Source organism: Procambarus clarkii, chromosome 36 (assembly GCF_040958095.1).
Source record: "Procambarus clarkii isolate CNS0578487 chromosome 36, FALCON_Pclarkii_2.0, whole genome shotgun sequence".
NCBI lineage: Eukaryota > Metazoa > Arthropoda > Malacostraca > Decapoda > Cambaridae > Procambarus > Procambarus clarkii.
In genome coordinates this window covers 6,936,948-6,956,725 of record NC_091185.1, presented here as the reverse complement: position 1 = coordinate 6,956,725, position 19,778 = coordinate 6,936,948, and the positions used below count along the sequence as shown (strand labels likewise).

At 39.8% G+C, this 19,778-nt stretch overlaps 1 protein-coding gene across 1 annotated transcript in view; it reads right to left on the bottom strand.

Moving 5' to 3' along the window:
• LOC123756102 (Ca[2+]-channel protein alpha[[1]] subunit T) overlaps nucleotides 1-19,778 on the bottom strand; it is a 487,984-nt gene that overhangs the window by 76,149 nt on the left and 392,057 nt on the right. The window lies entirely within an intron of this gene.

The following is a 19,778-nucleotide window of genomic DNA, read 5'->3' as shown; positions in this document are numbered from 1 at the left end:
CCAAACCGAGCAAGCTGGGAAAGAACCAAACCTCTGGCGAGCAGACACGCGGACCGGCTGGGAGCCCACACCAGCCAGTCGTCTAGGTAGGCCAGAACCTGAACCCCTAGCAAAAGCAAGCAGGTCACCACGACCCAGGTAAGGCATGTGAAAATACAAGATTCCAGATTCAAACAGAATAGAAGGCAACGAAAGCAGTAAGCTTGATGCTCTGAAGGTGTCATCGACCCAGCAGGCAGCATGGTGGAGGCAAAACTGGTGAATGTCACCCCTGAGACAGGGGGAACAGAGCAACCTTTGAACTTACACAAGGTGTGATGGGACCCAGAGGATGTATTCATTGGATCAATGAGTCCCAATGGGGTTTTCCAGGGCTCTTGGCTGACTGCTAGGGGAAGACCAGGCAAGGTACTGCTAACCAGTTGGCCAAAACTACCGGGAGATCAATTAAAGCTGAACTCCTGCGAGGTATACAATCACGGAGACCTAGCGGGAACCAGCAGACTAACAGAGGGTGGACAATAACCAAGGGGCAGACCCCCACCGGACAACAAACAAAAAATAAAAAGAAAACCCCGCAAAAGTACAACATATCCAAGAGGAACAGAACCGGCTGCTGTGTAACAGGTGACAAGCTGCACAGTACTTTGTGTCCCTACCAGCTTCAATACTACCTCCTACCCAAGGTCAAACAGTGGAAATGAAAACCCCAGCTGACCCAAAGGGGTAAGCAATCACCGAGCAGCAAAAGATCCCTACAGAGGTAGTTCCCGAACGACTTGTGAAAGGCAACCCCTAAGCTGCAAGGGCAGTACTTACAGGGCACCTAGGGAAGGTGGCCTTAAGTGCATGTAGCCCCAGTACTCCATGAATTAGTCTTGGCTCGCACACCACCACACAGCAGAACGACACAGCAAAGGTACAGCACTGCTCGAAGACAGCAGCCAGAGTTGAACAACTGCCATACAACACAGCCTCAGAACTGGGGTTGAATGGCCGGCACGGGGGATTTGGAGCTCCCCCTTCCCCTTCCTGGGAAGGGGAGAGCTGTGCAAACTGCGGTGCGGCGGAAGTTGTGACATCATGCTTGTTTGCTTGTTCTCGGCTTGGGAGCTCTGCTTGATAGTTCGGTTTTCGGTAGCAATTTTTAACCAAGTGGTGTTTGTTTTGGGATGCCTACCTTTCTGGGTGCCTAACCCGGTCGATGGCAGACATAGAATGCTTCCAACAACATGGGGATTTCTATAGGCCACTGCTCCTCATGTCTCTCTTGTTCTGGCTCATAGTTCCCAAGAGGCATAAAACTCCAATCGAATTGATTGATGCCATGATCTAATTCATACATATCTGCCCGGTAAGCTCCAGGAAGCCAGAGCTCGCCTCAGAAAATCACATCAACAAAATGTAAAAGTTGTTACTAACTGACTACCAGAGCTAAAAAACAAAAGTTATAAGGAAAGACTTAATGCATTAAACATGCCAAAGGTAGTAAATAGAGGTAAACAAGTATAAAAAATTATCACATACAAAATTGTGACAGGAATCGACAAAGTTGACAAGGAGGACTTTTTATAATGTGAAATGTATACAAGGAGCCACAGACTCAAACTTAGAGAAAATAGGTGCTCCAAAGGTACCCAAAAGTTATCTTTTGCAAACAGTATGAGGACAGTTGGAACAATTTAAGTGTGCAGGTGGTGGCTGCCAAAGACATCAGCAGTTTCAAAATATCATATGACCAAAGTTATAGGGGGAACAGGACACCACAAGTGTAACTCTCATCTGGTAACTACACTTAGGTAAATAATTATACATGCATACACAAAAATAAACCAATAATGGATGAGAATGACCTACTACATTCAATTGAGCAGCAAAAGTGAACACAGACTATAATTTTGTTTAAATAATATAATTTTCTTAAAAAATAAAATATTGGAGTTCCAAGCTATGACAACACTACAGTAGTTACACTGCATTTCACTATTCCAGCTTGAGGTCATTATTATTTTGCCTAATCTTGCATCCTCACTGCATATGGAGAAAGACAGCCAGTTAAATTTATGAACAATATAGTAAAAGCAAAACGGAAAAAGATTCTGTTATACTGTGATTATAAAAGTAAGTACATACGTACAAAAAAACTTCAGTGGTTTGAGCATCATACTGTGATCAATAGTCAGGTATTAAAATCTTGTAAGTATAGTCAATCCCCTGTTATATGTGGGGATACATTCCAATTAACATTGTGTACAAGTGGGCCATAACATTTGGTTACAAACCTATGAACTAAATTGGATACACAGTATTCCAAAGCCATACAGAAATCAGGATCAGAGTACAATGAAATGAAAATTTCTGTGAAAGTCACTTGGTTGTTTCCAATATCAAAATGCACCTGGAGAATACTCCCTTCAGCTCACAATGACTGCTAAAAGCATGTTCCAAGAAACCCAAAGATATTCCAAACACAAATTAGCAGCCCAATGGCTATCAATTTGCTATTTAAAAATTATGGGTTGCCATGACAGAAGTACCAGACAAACACAGCACATTTTGCTTCAAGCAGTCTTTCAGCAGAAATCGGCCCTAAAAGCAAACGAACCTGGTGCAGGAGAAAACAGATGAAAAAAAAAAGCCAGAGAGCAACTGTATGACTTTAACAGAAACCCAGCAATGAATGTGATGAAACACCTCTTTCAGGAGGAGCCTTGGTGGCTCAATGAAGAAATCTTCCTAAACCTGCTATATACTAAAAGGTCACATTAATCATGGAAGTTCTGTTTGGCCTACCGGAAAACCAGAGTCAGAACATGGTCCCCTAACAGAGGTATAGGAAGGGAGTGACAATCTGCCATTCCAACAGAAAAAGCCTCTTAAAAAGACATTGAAGCTTTCAACTCGTCCTTGACTCAAGTCCATTACATCCACCGGTCGACCCACAGATACATTCATAAACTTTTACATGCTGTTCATTCAAAATGAGAATTTTCTCAAATATAAATTAATATTATAATATACAGTGGAACCTCGAGTGACAAGCGCCTCAATTTACGAGTATTTTGAATAACGAGCGCGCCGATCGCTGACAATTTGTCTCGATTTTCGAGCACTTGTTTGATTAACAAGAACACCACATGGTGTGTTCCCACTGCTTCTCGCACATTCTCGAATGCTCCGATGATGCAAATAAATTATTATTTATTGTTTAAAGATGCTACTGATGCTGGGATGTAAAGGGGCGACTGTTGTGAATTTTTTTTGTAGAATAAACAAAAAAAATTGAAAAAAGGAACAAATGTCAAAAAGGTTCATTCAGTGTATGACAGGTAAGCTGCTCCATGTTTCTTAAAAAAAAAGGAACAAATTTGAAAAAAGGAAAAATGTCATAGAGGTTCGTTCAGTGTAATTACCTAAGTGTAGTTACAGGATGAGAGCTAAGCTCGTGGTGTCCCGTTTTCCCAGCGCTCTTTTTCATGTAACACTTTGAAATTACTGACGGTTTTGGCCTCCACCACCTTCTCACCTAACTTGTTCCAACCGTCTACCACTCTGTTTGCGAAAGTGAATTTTTTTATGTTTCTTCGGCAGCTTTGTTTCGTTAGTTTAAATCTATGACCACTTGTTCTTGAAGTTCCAAGTCTCAGGAATTCTTCCCTATAAATTTTATCTATTCCTGTTACTATTTTGAACGTAGTGATCATATTGCCTCTTTTTTTCTTCAATCTTCTAGTTTTTGCATATTTAATGCCTCTAACCTCTCCTCGTAGCTCTTGCTCTTCAGTTCTTGGAACTACTTAGTGGCATGTCTTTGCACCTTTTCTAGTTTGTTGATGTGCTTCTTAAGATATGGGCACCATATAACCACTGCATATTCCAGCTTTGGTCTAACAAAAATCGTGAACAATTTCTTTAGTATTTCGCCATCCATGTATTTAAAAGATATTCTGAAGTTAGAAAATGTAGCATAGGCTCCTCGCACAATGTTCTTAATGTGGTCCTCAGGTGACAGTTTTCTATCTAGAACCACCCCTAGATCCATTTCTTTGTCAGAATTCTATAAAGATTTCTCCCATAATTTATAGGTTGTGTGGGGTCAATGTTCTCCAATTCCACATTCCATAACATGGCATTTATTCACATTAAATTCCATTTGCCAATTGGTGCTTCAAATACTTATTTTGTCCAGGTCTTCTTGAAACGCATGACAATCATCTAGGTTTCTTATCTTTCCTATTATCTTAGCATCATCAGCAAACATGTTCATATAATTCTGTATTCCATCTGGTAGATTGTTTAAGTAGACAATGAACATTACCGGTGCAAGAACTGAACCCAGTGGTACTCCACTTGTGACATTCCTCCAATCTGATACATTGCCTCTGATTACGGCCCTCATTTTTCAGTTAGGAAATTTTTCATCCATGTTAGAAGCTTACCTGTCACCCCTCCAATATGTTCCAGTTTCCAGAACAATCTCTGTGGAACTCTGTCAAAAGCCTTTTCTAAGTGCCTGGCACACACAAAACTGTGTGCCAGGTAGGCTGCTCCATTATTAATAAATAAATGAAAAATACAAAACAAATTGAACACATTTGAAACAAAGAAAGATTGTCATAATGGAGCATCCTACCTGATAAACAGTGAATGAACCTTTATGACATTTTTCCCTTTTTCAAATTTGTTTATTTTTTTTTTTATTTTTCGTTTTTATTTTTTGAACACTACTGCACGCCGTTCATGCGTGCCACAGAAATGACATACTCCGTTTGGTTCGGGCGAGCGTGCGGCGGCACCAAAAAGTGTATTCTCGTTTCAGTTTCTCACTTTAATTCTCGTGCTACGTCATTCGTTTTGGTATCATTGTGTTCACAATAGAATTTCCTACAGGGGCATATGCATATGAGGTCTAAAAGCCCGCCATAACTCCCTACAGCAAAGCCTACAGTCGGCAAAGTTACAAATGAGCATGCAAAATCAGTAAAATGTGTATACTCGTTTCAGTTTTCTCACCTTATTTCTCGTGCTACGTTGTTTGTTTTGGTATCATTGTGTTTGCAGTAGAATTCTCTACAAGGGTATATGCATATAAGGTCTACAATCTTAGCGTGACTCCCCACAGCAAAGCCTAAAGTCGGCCAAGTTACCCATGAACAAGCACCAATTGGCACACCTGCAGACTAATGTATATACTCGTTCAGTTTGATAACATAAATTTTTGTGTTATGTGTTTCATTTTGGTATCAGATTGTTCACAAAATAAAGGCGCGTATTTTAAAACTAGTCCCATAATAATAGAACAATAAATGTAATTTTAACAAATATTTTAACTTTTGGACACTCATCACCACAAAATTATTTATATATTTCCAGTGTTCTGACACCAATTTTCGTGTTACATGTTTCATTTTGTTATCAAATTGTTCACAGTATACAGGTACATATTTTAAAACAAGTCCCATAATAATAGAACAATAAATGGAATTTTAACAAATATTTTAACTTTTGGACACTTTTGGATGCTCATTACCACAAAATTATTTATATCTTTCCATTGTTCTGACATCAATTTTTGTGTTACGTCTTCATTTTGGTATAAAATTGTGCGCAATCTAAAGACGTTCCTTTTGAAACCACTCCCAGATTGATCGGATAAAATTTACATTTTTAACAAATATTTTAATGAGTGACTCCAGACCTCGTCACCCGAGACGACTCTTAAGAGAAAAATGAGTAACGACAGGCGTAGGCAATGGAGTGTGATAGTGTTAAGAAATATGGAGCAGCTTACCTGACAAACATTGAACAAACCATTATGACTTTTTCCTTTTTTCAAATTTGTTAAAACAAAAAAAAAATGTTTTTTTTTTTTTTTTTTTTTTTTTTTTTAAGAAACATGGAGCACCCTACCTGACATACACTAAACAAACCTTTTGCTATAAAAAATGAAAAAGAAAAAAGGTGAACAAAGTTGAAAAAAGAACAAATGTTATAAAGGTTTGTTCAGTGTATGTCAGGTAGGCTGCTCTATGTTTCTTAAAAAAAAAAAAAAAAAAAAAAAAAAAAAAAAAAAAAAAAAAAAAAAAAAAAAAAAAAAAAAAAAAAAAAAAAAAAAAAAAATTGTTTTAACAAATTTGAAAAAAGGAAAAAGTCATAAATAATTTTTCAGTGTATGTCAGGTAGGCTGTTCCATTATTTAAAAAAATCGAATATCATATTGATGTTTTTCAGTGGTGGAACGGATTATTTTTATTTCCAATATTTTAAATGGGGAAATTCGTTTTGAAAGACGAGCATTTCACATGACGAGCTCGGTGCTGGAACGAATTAAATTTGTTAATCGAGGTTCCACTGTATTAGCATATTGTGCATATATAGGCATAGGTTAGGTTAGGTTAGTTGTTTAGGTTCTGTTGGCGATTATTTGTATTGGTAGTACGTGGGTGAAGCATTTACAGCGTTGTGGTTCGAACAAAATTAGTCAGTGAAACACTTGTTCCGGAAGTGTTCGAACGTCATCAGTTGTGAGTCGTGTGTAAATCGTTTTTCATTCATAAACAGGGGGTTTGGCGGGTACATGGAATCACTTTTGGGTCTTTGTTTGGAGGGCGGGCTGGAAGCTTTATAGACAACTGAATGGTTCACGGAAGATGAAGCCTCGAAACTGTCAAACGATTCCACAAACAGTTCACACAGCAACCCACTCTCCTAATAGAATATTGCATTTTGACATATACTTTACCAAAGGACAAAAATTGTCATACCAGAAAACAGTAGCGGCTTGCAAAATTGACATACTGTCCCATTTTCTGTTTTGGGGCCACTGGTAGGTTAGGATAAGGGCAGTTTAATATGACAGTTTCTTGATGTTGGAAAACCTTAGGAGAACAGGCTACACACAGAATAAGGGATTCACTCCAACTAGTCTGAAGCTCATTAGTACCAATAACCATCATCAGGCAGCCTATTCCCAGCCGGTTCCCTATCTCGGTTTGGAAGCTGATGAACAAACCCAACGATGAATCTATGAACATAGAGGAAAGGGGAAGGAGTTAATCGGCAAGCCACCGGGGTTCGTCCAGAAAGAGGCATGTCATCACTTTCAATGCTGGATTTCTGGAAAAAGCCCCTGGTGGCTCCCTAAAGTTAACCACAGAGAACAAAAGTGGAACTGACTAGGAAAGAGGAGAGATGGCAGGCACTAGAATGAAGAAGAGAATCCATGCCAAGAGACACAGCCCAAAGTAACACATGACCAACTGCAACCAGGAATAATGATGAACTACCGGGTCCCCAGAACTCTTTTAGAGTGCCAAAACCCTCAGCCCAGAACATGTTGGAGAAAACTGTGGCCAAAGCCACATATTCATGAACATCATTAGATGAAGGATTGACAGCAATCTGGCTAGGCCTAATGACATTGTGGATGGCCTGAGAATTGTGAGCCTTGGAACAGGAAATAAAGAAACAGGGCCATCACCAAACAGCAAATGATGCACCCCCCTCCCCCCCCCCTCCCTGCCCCCCAGCTAAACCAACCAAGCATTAATTACCAAAGGAAACCCCCAGAATCCTGTTAACTCATTCTTCACCAGAAAAGGAGTAAGGTTTGGGACTCTGATGCTCTCACTCCTACAGCCAGAGGCAAGATTCAACAAGAAGACAGACTTGAGAAAGATGCCATAAGCCAAAGTGGGCACTGTAAACTATTGTGAGGATAGAAAAACGAAAACTCCATCAAGAAGCCAGGATGACATAGCGTAAGCAGGCAGGAGTTGAAAAATGTGTGACAATTTGTGAAGTGGTGTCATAGAGGCACTAGAGGCACTGGAGGTGTCAACAATGAATGCAAGCAACAAAGAGTCCAGAAATTCAAAAAAGATACGAGATGACAGTATTAGGCATGAGATGCCGATTGAGAAACAACCAAGACAAAAAAGAACAGGACTGACCTGACAAACTGACGAAAGATGGTTGAGACAAGTACTGTACTAGTGAAACAAGCACCAGGTAACAAATGGCAAAGACACACACTTCAGATGTGAAGAGCAAAGGAGAAATGCAAACTAGTGGTAAGGTTCTCCATTCCAGTGGCCTGACTTCTCAGGGGTAAACTCCTGAAGACAGCAGAGAAGATATCTCTGTCAGTGTAAGGGTAGTGCTGCAGGCACCCTAGGAAGGAACCCAGAGTGCATGCAGCCCAAAACACAATAAACTGGATAAAACAGACACACACACACTGGAGAGAAATGATATAATATCAGACAGACAGTATGGTTTTCGATCTGGAAGATCCTGTGTATCAAATTTACTCTGTTTCTATGATTAAGCCACAGAGATTTTACAGGAAAGAGATGGTTGGGTTGACTGCATCTATCTGGACCTAAAAAAGGTTTTCGACAGAGTACCACTTAAGAGGTTGTTCTGGAAACTGGAAAATATTGGAAGGGTGACAGGTAAACTTCTAACATGGACGAAAAATTTTCTGACTGATAGAAAAATGAGGGCAGTAATCAGAGGCAATTTATCAGACTGGAGAAATGTCACAAGTGGAGTACCACAGGGTTCAGTTCACTGGTGATGTTCATTGTCTACATAAATGATCTACCAGATGGAATACAGAATTATATGAACATGTTTGCTGATGATACTAAGATAATAGGAAGGATAAGAAACTTAGATGATTGTCATGCCTTTCAAGAAGACCTGGACAAAATAAGTATATGGAGCACACCACTTGGCAAATGGAATTTAATGTGAATAAATGCCATGTTATAAAATGTGGAATAGGAGAACAGAGACCCCACACAACCTATAAATTATTTGAGAAATCTTTAAAGAAATCTGATAAAGAAAGAGATCTAGGGATGGTTCGAGACAAAAAACTATCACCTGAGGACCACATAAACAACGTTGTGCGAGGAGCCTATGGTACGCTTTCTAACTTCAGAATTGCTTTTAAATATATGGATGGCAAAATACTACAGAAAATGTTTCTGAGTTTTGTTAGACCAAAGCTAGAATATGCAGCGGTTGTGTGGTGCCCATATCTTAATTAAGAAGCACATCAACAAACTGGAAAAGGTGCAAAGACATGCTACTAAGTGGCTCCCAGAACTGAAGGGCAAGAGCTACGAGGAGAGGTTAGAGGCATTAAATATGCCAAAATTAGAAGACAGAAGAAAAAGAGGTGATATGATCACTACGTACAAAATAGTAACAGAACTTGATAAAATTGATAGGGAAGATTTCCTGAGACCTGGAACTTCAAGAACAACAAATCATAGATTTAAACTAACTAAACAAAGATGCTGAAGAAACATAAGAAAATTCACTTTCGCAAACAGAGTGGTAGACGGTTGGAACAAGTTAGGTGAGAAGGTGGTGGAGGCCAAAACCGTCAGTAGTTTCAAAGCGTTATATGACAAAGAGTGCTGGGTAGACGGGACACCACGTGTGTAGCTCTCATCCTGTAACTACACTTAGGTAATTACACATGAAGCAAGAATTAAAATACAGAACAGAGTACAAAGCAGATAACCCATGTAGGAATAAGTTCAAAGATGGCAGCTTCACTTAGCTTGAAGCAGAGGGGCTTACCTCCAGCTGTCTGTAAAGCTTCACTAACTTTCTGGATGCTTTCCTTGTGTGGTGGCAAATTCTCATTTGCTCTTTGTGCCTCTGTGAGGGGACCAGGTTTTGGCTCAAGTCCCCAACAAGCCAAACAGAACTCTTATCTGATGTGACTCATTTGCATGGAACAATCTCTTTGAAATAGTTTCAGGGGGCCCTGGTGGGCTCCAAGAAAGAAGGGGAAAATTATCATTCACTGCTCCAAGAACAAAACTCTCTAAAAACAAGTGCCAATTCTAGGCAACCACTCAGAAACCAAGCTGCAAAACCAAATGGGCAAACAAACCTGAGCACCAGCTTGATGCCTGAAGGTGAATATAATTAAAACAGATATAACAAACCCAAGTGTTGCCTGTCTTAGGGCAGAGGGTAACATCTAACTAACAGTCACTATTCAGAGGCAGAAAATGACTGGCAAAATGTAGCAATGTTGATGGATAACCCTCCAACTTGCATGTAAAGATAGTGGGCTCAATGGGTTGATCTACATAAGCCATATCGCAGACCCACAGGGAATATACCAAGGCCTGAAGGCAACTAACCAAGCAGGACACCTTGGCTCTAAGGATGCTGTAAGGAAGAGATACCAAATGCAGCCTAGAGAAAAAAATGGCCGCAAAGGGTGTCAGTGGAGTGCCAAATAAACCAAGAGTCTTTCTTCAACCACACCCCACATGCAAACACACAGGATGACCCAACCAAAGGGTCCTGTAGAGTAGTCACAACTCATGACTACTCGTGATTTGATGCCTGGCCTATCAGGGGGACAAATTCCTGAACACCCAGAGAAACAACTGTCATTGCATGGACAATGCTAGATGAGCATTTAGGGAAGGGTTGCCCTAAACTCATGCAGTCTGTAACATAAAATAAACCGTGCAATTCAGTGAGGCTTGTAAACGCACACTTCTGAGCAAAACTGAAAAGCTAGGATCGATACACAAGCAAATGGCTCCCCACAAGACAATATCCAAAGGATGGCAATCACTTATCTTTAAAATGAAGATGGATAAGATAAATCTAATGACAGGGAAGAATGTCCATGGCCCATCAGCAACAGAACTGAACCCGGATGGCTGTCTGGATGCCACTGGCTGGCATCTCTACACATGCATAATAAAGGGAATTTTGTTCCGAGGTTCATATGAACCATTTTGTTTCGAGCAATTCTTTTGAGGCATCTGTTGCCTGTTGTGGTATTTTGTTTTTATGAACCATGCAGTTCTATTTTTGGCCTTATCTACTTTTCTTGGTGCTTTTCTTGGTGCTTTCCTGGTGTGGGTGACTAGCATTCCCCTGCTCTCTGTGCCTGGATGAGGGGGCAAAGATTTGCCTCTGGTTCCAGTAAGACAACAGAACTCCTACAACTGATGTGGCTGTATATGGTAAGCCTTCTCAGCAAGGAAGCTTCAGAGAGCCACCAAGGAAATCCCCCAGTAAGACAATAGAAAAGAAACATGCCTAAACAAAAATCTAGGAGTATAAGTAGCAAATGAACATCAAGATGGCAGATACCCCAAGGTAACACACTGGTAGTGAAGGAAGGGAAAACTTGTGCAGGTACTGGGATGCAAATGTGCAGGTTAATTTCCAGAACACTTACGTTTGAGTGTTGGAATAAGACAACATCAAGAAAATGCATTAAGGGTTGTGAAATTCCACAAGTAGACACATCTTTACAATTTTACAAAGCAGAATCAGTTATGGAGGACAAGGTACAGTATCTCAGTTCAAGAATTTAAAGAGAGGGACTTTGAACAAAAATGCATAGAGACAGAGAGAAAATGGTGCAAAGTCACCACTGAACACAGGAGATAGAAAACCTGAGGACAGACAAATTAAACCCTTGCCAAAATAGGGCCTCTCCAAAATGCATTTGATTCATTTTTGCTCAAGAATGCCAGATTAGGATGCAGATATATAAAAACATCCCCACAACCTAAAAAGCCAGATGCCAGACTTACAGGGAAGAGCATGAAGTTCACTGAGAAATTGGCCTGTAGCATGGGCAACAAAATAAGTATTAATGAGAAGGAAAACATTAATTATTAGTGCTTAAGTGCAATCCAAACCACTGCAATTTTCTGCCTGCTGATTTGAACCAACAATGTTGGAGAACACTACACTTGTCCCATGTGGTGAAGGCTGGAGATCAAGCAACAGACCATGCCACACACACTGATATGCACCATGATAGCTAAAGTGACCTCAATGGAACTGAAACCTATGCTGTCTCCCCAACTCATCAAAAAATAATTTATTTAATGTAATGAAATGCTAATTTCTGAGTGAGACCTGGTGGCTTCCTGAAGCTACTATGCTGATATAATAGCAAACTACTAGGTATCATCAATTGCAGAGTTCTATTTGGCCTAATGGGGACCATGGCCAGAACCTGGCCCTTCTACAGTAGGAGCACAGGGAGTGGTGGCACCTATGATAAAATTTCTATGAATTTATTCATGTCTGCCACCACTGAGTTAGGCACCCAGAAAGTCAGTGAAACAAAACAAACCACTGCTGATTTTAAAGTAGAGCACAGCCTCAAGAACCATCAAAAGAACTATCCTCAACAATGTAAACAAATGATAAAAATTTCACCAAACTAGCATGAACTCGTTCACCCAACCTCCCATCCTTTTTTTGGGACAAGGAGGAAGCAACAATGGAGACCAAAGCTCACACCAGCAACCTCCCTGTTGAGTGCCCCCTCGTCCCCTGAAAGCCAAGCAGAAAGCAGCTCAAAGATGCCCAGAAACACTATGAAAACCCAAAAGCAGTACGGCACAAGGACAACCACCACAAGGGTTGTTGACAACAGGGGAATCGGTTGGAAGCCTGAACACACACCCTAGGAAAAGTGAGAGCAAACAAGCAATCAATGAGAAGCACAAAAGAAGGCTTCCCAGAGATGCCTGAAGCCCAGTCGAAAAACCCCACACAAACAGAGCAAGAGCACAACAAAAATGTCTGCTGGCCAGGGAACACTGGAAGCAGGACCAACAATAAGGTGGAACTGGAACACAGGAAGCACAGAAAAAGAAACCTCATGACCTGTCATGAAAAGTATCATGGGAAGCAGGCACCTGCAATATGCCGAATCCGATGGGCCCAAGGCATGCGGGATGAAACCCAGGAGAATAGCCACAACCTACCAAAACTAACAGTATGAGGGGGAATGAAACTGCACTACACCAAAATACCCATCACGAAAGGCATGACAGCCAATGAAGGGTGAAAAAGGGGCCCAAAGATCGACAACCGATTCCACCCCCACCCCCCCGAAGCCCGAGGAACCGTAGCAGGAGGCCCAAGGGGCAGAGCACACCCACTGCCCAGGACAGAGGTCCACACCCATGGCTCAAGGTAGAAAAGTGAAGTCCAAAAAGAGGCCTTGAATGAAGGAGGGCCAGCTGTGTAAGGAGTACCCAGAAACCCAGGCAGAATCAGTAGGCTTAACTGCCTCCACACCTGAATCATAAGGGGCAACACCTGGAACTGACCGAGTCACATTCTGAGCTAAATCCCACCTCAGCCCTGAGACTCTAAGATGTCTTGGGGCCAGAAGCAGGAGGGGAGAGAAAGATGAATTACACCTGCCAGGGAAGGAATTGGAGGTGCAGATAGAACGATGGTTGAATTAATCAACACCTTCAAATCCAGGTCCCCAAACACCATCCAGGAGAGACAGTACAAGGAAGATGGGACACCATAAGTGTAGCTCTCATCCTGTAAGTGCACTTAGATAATTACCTAGGTAATTCCAGGCCCCTACAATACAAAGTACAAAAGGATGGCCAACAGTTTTCTGAAACTGGGAGCAGGAAGGACTGAAATATGCAAGAGCCATGACTGAAGATCACCAAACTAGGCACATGAATGAGGTGCCTTGCTATAAAAATAATTAGAGGCAGCAGTAACAATCAGTATAATAACTCTAGAACAGAAACACTGGAACCTCTACCTCCAGGAAGATTTTGGAAATAACATCCCACATTAAATATAATGAAACACTTTCTGGTGGGTCCCCCACTCTATAACTTTCTGAGGTACCCATCTGAAGTTCTCCAAATTTGGGTTGCACACCAGGTTCTAACAAATTGCAAGCACCTACTGGAGGCCAGAACCTGAATATGGTTCCCTCAATACAGGGTATAGGGAAGTGGGGATACTAGTTCAACTAAAACATTGAAAGTAAAATAAGCAGAAAAGTAGAGAACACCAAAATAGGCAACCGCTTGGACAACACTTGCAAACCTGATTCAAATTATGTATACATACGTTGTCAAGGTTTAACTGCTAATTAGCTCCATACCCTCACCAATGGATGGCATCATTGGCAACCCAAGGATGTGAGGCAGTTACCCCAGTCATTCAAGCACAACCCAAGAAAAGCTCACTGAACACCATGGAAAAAAAGGAACAGTGGGAACAGAAAGAGAGATACAAGGTGGATTCCCCCAGAGTGTGGTGGAAATGCTAATAGCTGCAGCAACTAGGGGCCCCACCATTTAACCACTGGGCACCAACTCGAGGGGCATCCAAGCCCAACTAGGGCTGCAAAAGCAACACGACAAGCCCTGAACAACAAGGAAACCACCAAATACGAAGCCACACCCCAAAGGGATTCAAACAACAAAAACAAAACCGGTTATGATAAGCCCCCTCAATCCAACAAGTGGACTTGGCAGACATACAAGGGTGACCAAAGACAAGAAAAGTTACTAAATGAAAAGTGGCAGCAGACTCCAAGGGGAGCACAAAAACCTTTTCCGAATGGGACCTGTGGAAAAAATATTGGCACTTAACATGGAACAGACTGTCAGAGAGGCAGGACACCAGGAATGTACTCAAAACTCTGCCAATCCCTGACCTGGGAAAATGAAGCAGAGGAGGATGTAAGCTGACACTGGAGCAGAAGGGATGTACACGCAGTGCAACTGGTAGTTAGTGATAGCTCTCGTTTGATGGACACCTGTGATCACAAGAAGAGCTTGGAACGATTTTGATATTTTGTGGGAAAAGCCATTTGACAGTCATTTCTGGAATGGATTGAGTATTCTCCAATGACTACCTCAGCACAATATGATCCAGTAAAGATGCTTGAAAATTCCCAGCTACATAATCCATATTCATCATGAACAAAGTGAGATTTAACAGCCAAAGGATAAGGCTTAAAAACTATTCTACACATAAGCTAAAAATACTAAGTTCTGGTTAAACTTTGAAACAACTGTTGAATCTTTTTTTTTTGCAAATAATGAAATATACGTTCTGAAAACATCATGGCACATAAGCCAGAAATGTGAGTGAAATATATAAGTAAGTTGACTAAGTGAAATTTAATTTTTTTAACAAACTCAAGTTGATGACCAGCGATGAAATATATTGGAAAATATGTCTATGTCATTCACCCCCGAAATGCTCTTGTTGGATACACATTCTATAATGTACCAAATTAAGACAAAGCAAAATTTTTAAAATAGACTTTAAATAATAATATACAATACTTGTAGAGCTGAACATTTACCTACAGAATACTGTATACTGTATTAACTAACACAGATTTTACCTTGCAAAGAATTAAAGGTCTTGAAATATAGCCATATAAAACTGAGAGTCGACTATAATTTTAAATAAACTAAAATATTTCTATGATCCAATAAAGGCTGACAAAAAACTAGCCGGAGCTGCCTACCCAGTAGGACTTTTAAGATGATTTAACATCAGGTCATCAGTGGACCCTATCAGACTGACGTTAAAGCCGCTAAAGATGCCCACTGGTTATGTCATCAACCTGTTTTCTGTATCTGTCAGCCCTCAGCAGATATTACTGTACTTCTCACAACTGTGTATCAAACCACTGTAGTATTTGAAGATGCAGACAAAAACAAAATAAGAAACAAAAAACTGTATTACTAATTTTTAGATTATTTACCCACTAGTGGCCACAGCCCGCCGTCAAAAGGGAGGAAAAACATTAGAAGCTACACTAGACTAGTCATTCATGCCAGCATTAAGCAAACTTTACCACCAATCCACAACTCATGAAAAGTGCATGCTACTGAATGAAAGCATAAATGTCCACAACTGATTTCTTTTGAATGATTGAACACAATTATTCAAAAATTTTAACAAGGACACTCTGTCTTACACTTCATTTTCGAATCGGAGGTAAATATTTTTTCTTTCTGCTGTACATGGGCTCTGCATTATAATACATATAAGAGGCTCTACTCATATTAATCACTACCATGGGCAAGAGAATCTTCCTCTATTTTTGATATGTTACATACTAAAATGCTGCATGGCTGGCATCACTAATCCTTCAAGAAAAACCACATAGTGCACTACATTTCCTCTATTATGAAAACATACATAATCTATATATTACCTGGAGTCTTTGCCATACTTGAATGAATATAAAGTTTTGCAAGTTTCAAGAGCTACACGTTGCCTGAAGTATTATGCTATAATGAGGTTATGACTTGGCCAGTATCACTTGATGCTAACATTTGAGATGTATTTGAATATAAAGATTTAATTATATTTGTTACTGGTACCCACTCAAACATTTGGTAAGTTACCCAAGAGATCAATCCTATTTAGAAGGAAAAATATGTCTCAAAGTTACTGCCAGGATATATTACTGTTGAATATAGACTGAAATTAAGAAGCTACACATTTCACATAATAAAGGTGAGCTATAGTGCTGTACTTAAATTATTAAAATAAAAAGCTTGTAATTCAGTTGACTAAAACTACACAACTTGAGTGAGCTATTTAATACCACAGTGCAGAGGGTAATAATATGAACCCACAAGGTACGGCTTCAGATCCAAAACTCAGTGATTGTCTTGTGGTACAATATACTCATTATTATTTATACTGCTGTATTATTACCATTTTTTTATGCACAGGTGGGGTACAAGAACAGACAACTGCTGACTCCTGTTAGGAGGCTGAGAGTTTTCCCTTCTCATAGCTCATGGTAAGCCTTACCCACTAGTTTACCCGGAATGCGACCTACCAATCTTTTAACAACCAGGTACCCAATCACTGCTGGGTGAGCAGGGGCGTAAAGTTAAAGACTGGCGCCTAGTCAATCCTTCCCGGCCAGGATATGAACCTAAGCCTAATCACTCACGAAGTGTGGGGCGAGTATGTTATCACTGCGCCACCGTCAACTGCGGTTAAGCTTTCTCACTACTAAGTGCTACACTATCATTCAATAAGAGCAAGAGTAGGGAATGTTAATTTTTATGCTCTTGTTATCACTTAGCCTTAAAAATACATATGTAATTCTTTGAAGAAATGCAATTACTGTGGGGTTAAATATGTAAAAGAGTTGAACATATTTTATTATAGTAAATTAGTCTTATACTTATATTTACTAAGTCAACTTTAAAAAGAATTGTAGAATTGTATTAATTTCAAGTTGAAATTAATAAAACTTCTATAAAGAGAATTAGAACAGTGCCTACAGTAAGTCCAGTGCTCCTGGGGAGTTGTTATGATATGTAGTGTTGTTAATAATATAGTACATTCTTAAGAGCCCTATTCAAGTAAGACTAATTCAGAACTCAACACATAGGTGAATGTATTATATGATTATATACTGTACAGTATAGGGAAAGCTTATTCAACTGAGGATAAATTTAAAAGCTAAACTCTCTGCTGAGTTCCAACAACATTAATAAGGAAGATAGACTATTCCACAGTAGTGAAAACTTCTCCAATACCCTGAACACCATACTGTGACTTACACCAGTGCCAGGCTGGCAGCTCACCCTTAGCACCACCAACATTTCTCTCCTCCTGTCTGGTACTACTTTTAATGACAAATGTGTCTTCTTTTTAATTACAGCTAACAAATAAAGATGTATATAGAAAAATAGTCTACTAATAGCTTTAGTATTTGGGTCTTTAACATAAGAGCATATCAGACAAGGGAAAAGTAAAGATATTGATGTGCAGGTTGAGCCTAAACTATGCAGTAGGCATTCCTCCCTCACCTATACTCCTCGCTGGGCACGTGGTGAGTCAGGGAGGCAGAAACAGAGTGGGCGTGACCAGGGCAGGGGCGGGGCAAAGGTAAGACCACCAAGGGGAAACAGTTGTATAAGAAAAAGTGTGTTATACAGACATTCTTGAGAGATTGTCTCAGGTCACAACACATTGTATAAAGTACTAACATTTACAAGCACCACACAGTATATAGGGAACCTTATTTAACTAATGGTTTTTAAATATGAATTTAAAATAATAATTTAAAACAATAATTTAACAATTAAATTAGTAAAATAAATTGTAAAAAGATTAAATAGGTATTCAACTTGGAATTAGCACATGAAATACAAAAGGCTGTGCATTGTACATATAGAGCGAATAACTGTTTTAATTACTAAATTTTTGGGTACCTGTTTCAGGTACTAATGACCCATACAATATTCTTAATCACAAGTGTTGTGATTAACCAGTCAACCAACTAGTGGTTTCCATGAGACTTTTGTATTACTGATACTCAAAGTACATTACTTTTAACTGACATTCAAATTCACAGTCCTCTGTGGAACATTGCCATTTTAAGGGTCATATACAGAAAATGTATTAAGTGGACTGAAATGACCTTTTCTGAGTAGCCCTTCAAATACTCCCAGAGCCACGACAAGGGTTTACTAAGGACTCTCTTCACACACTAGGCTTTCACCAAGTATGAGCACCTACACAACAGCTACAGTTTGCTGGCTCTACCAACTCTGGTAGTGGCAGTGCTGCCCTCTGATGATGGTAGTGAAGTTGAGCAACTAGGTTAGATTGTGTTGTCCTAAATATTTGAAGAGGAGGTTGAGTTTACATGTCTTGTTTTTTCTTGTCATACCAAGTAGCCTCTTTGGAGGTGCATTGAATGTTATCACCATTTTCTACCGTCATTGTTTGAATGGAAAACGTTATTTGAACAAATACTCGTCTCCACTGGGCAGAGGTCAAAAGAGCCTGCTGTGATTTTCAGTCACCTGACAGACACAGGTACATGGCTCAAGGATGAAATGAAGGGGCTCAGAAAGTTCATCAAGAATATCTTTGTAGTAAAAGAATTTTAGTTAGCATCACTTGCCTCAAAATTTCCTCAGAACACAACAAATAAAGTGATACAGAATAGGAAGGTAAAAGTAAAAACAAGTTGTAGGAAAGCCTGCATGGATCAATAAAAAGATATCATCAGTAACTTCAAGAATGTATTATATCACTGTTGCATATCATCTGGATCAATGTTTACTGCTTGTATATCTAATGCTATAGTAAATCATTAATGACATGCAAGGAATTTAATAACAATGATTCCTCCTAAAATTTCTATTTTTTTTTTTTTGCACAGATGGGTACAGGGGCTTCTGACTCCTATAAACAGACTGAAAATTTTCACTTCTCATGGTTCATGGTAAGCCTTACCTACTAGTTTTCCCTGGAAAATGACCCAGCAATCAATTAACAGGTACCCCAATTTCTGCTGGGTGAACAGAGGCAAAGAGTTAAGGATTGCCGTCTAGACAATCCTCCCCGACTAGGACTCGAACCCAGACCAAATTGCTTGTGCAGCGCAGGGCAAGTGTGGTGCCACTGAGCCGTCAAAAATAATTAGCACTGCACATGGTTTCCCATTGTCATGGCCAGGAAGCCTGTTAGGCTTATCACGGTTCCCCCTAGGCCAGTGAGTGGTGAACCTTTTCATGTGAGCATGTGCTTAATTGTCAATGATTTTCTAAAAAAAAATTCTCTCATACCTAAGGGAATTTTGAGCCACAGATTATAATTTGCATTTATTATATTTGTATTTTACCATTTTTAATAATGCTTGAAAGCATTATTAAACAAGTCTATTTAAAAACAGACTATAATAAAGAAATTTTTATTTATTTATTATGGGTAGAGGTTTAATTAAAGAATCAAGGGGCAGCAGTGCATGCTGTTCATGTTTTTATCCTGTGGCTCAAATCCAAGACCTTTCAGGTGTGATTCGACTGTACTGACCACTGTCGTACAGTTATCATACAGTAACAACGGTTTCCATTGCCGTGATAAAAATCCAACTAATATGTATAATTGTAACAGAAGACTATTTGAGGCAGAATCATATATATATA